This window comes from Otolemur garnettii, unplaced genomic scaffold, assembly GCF_000181295.1.
Source record: "Otolemur garnettii isolate 467f Iridium unplaced genomic scaffold, OtoGar3 scaffold00010, whole genome shotgun sequence".
Taxonomy (NCBI): domain Eukaryota; kingdom Metazoa; phylum Chordata; class Mammalia; order Primates; family Galagidae; genus Otolemur; species Otolemur garnettii.
Window position 1 is genome coordinate 28,764,077 of NW_003852405.1, and position 1,241 is coordinate 28,765,317.

A 1,241-nucleotide genomic window follows, 5' to 3' on the forward strand; every position below is an offset into this window, starting at 1 on the left:
TTCTTTTTTGCAGTTTTTGGCCGGGGCTGGGTTTGAACCTGCCACCTCCAGCATATGGGGCCGGCGCCCTACCCCTTTGAGCTACAGGCACTGCCCAGGAAGAATTCTTTTGTAATGGAAATAATCACTCTTTTGGAAATGACTGACCTAGAAAATGTTACATCTTAAGGCAAGAAAATATTGCCTTTGTAAATATTTTTATAATGTCAGTCAACTTAACAAATTAATAGATTCATAGTAAATGGATGCAAATAAAAAATATTACTTGATGAGAAAGAGAAAGAAAGTTCTTTGGACCTTATTATAACAGTATGGAAAACTTGGCTTCTTTTTAAAAAGATGATGCCATTTTGAGATTTAATAAACATATTGTTAATTTTTGAGACGCAATAATTACCCTTTAGTTGAATAAAAACATAGACAAACCAAAATATAAAAAAGAAACACTAACTATAAATCACCTGAACATTTATCTTTTTTCTTCCAGAAAAGAGGAGGAAAAAAAGCCATTTTCTCAGGACTACTTCAAGGCCCTCCTAAACTTAACACACACACGTGGACGGCAGGACTCATGGTAGCAATGGCAATTTTATGATAACGCTACCATAAGTAAGTGTTAAACAGGGTTTTACCCTAAAAAGTTCTAAACTAGTTTAGTCATTTTTTAATTTTTTAAGACATTGCTTTTGCTGTTTAACCCAATTTTAAGGCAAATGTCAACTGGCATGTATGTCTTAAGTACCCTCCCATAGTCAGACCTGTTCTTGTTAGGAAGATGTGTCCTTCAAAACGTTCAAGTTCCTTCTCTTACAATAGAGAGGTTTTTCCTATACGTAATGCCCTGAAATTCTATTTGGTCACTCATCCCTTTTATGAAAGGCCACAAAGAAAGCATCTTGCTAAAGTAGTAGCTATTGAACTGACCTGAAACTAATCAAACTCAAGCACTGAATTTATAAGCCAACCTCCTGATTATGAGCAACTTTTTTTTTTTCTAGTTTTTGGCTGGGGCCAGGTTTCAACCCACCACCTCTGGTATATGGGGCCAGTGCCCTACTCCTTTGAGCCACAGGCAACACCCGATGAGCAACTTTTTTAAAAAACAGATGAAATGGCTCGGCGCCTGTGGATCAAGTGGCTAAGGCGCCAGCCACATACACCTAAGGTGGCGGGTTCGAATCCCCAGCCCGGGCCCACCAAACAACAATTAAAAAACAAACAATATTCCATACGTCAGTAAG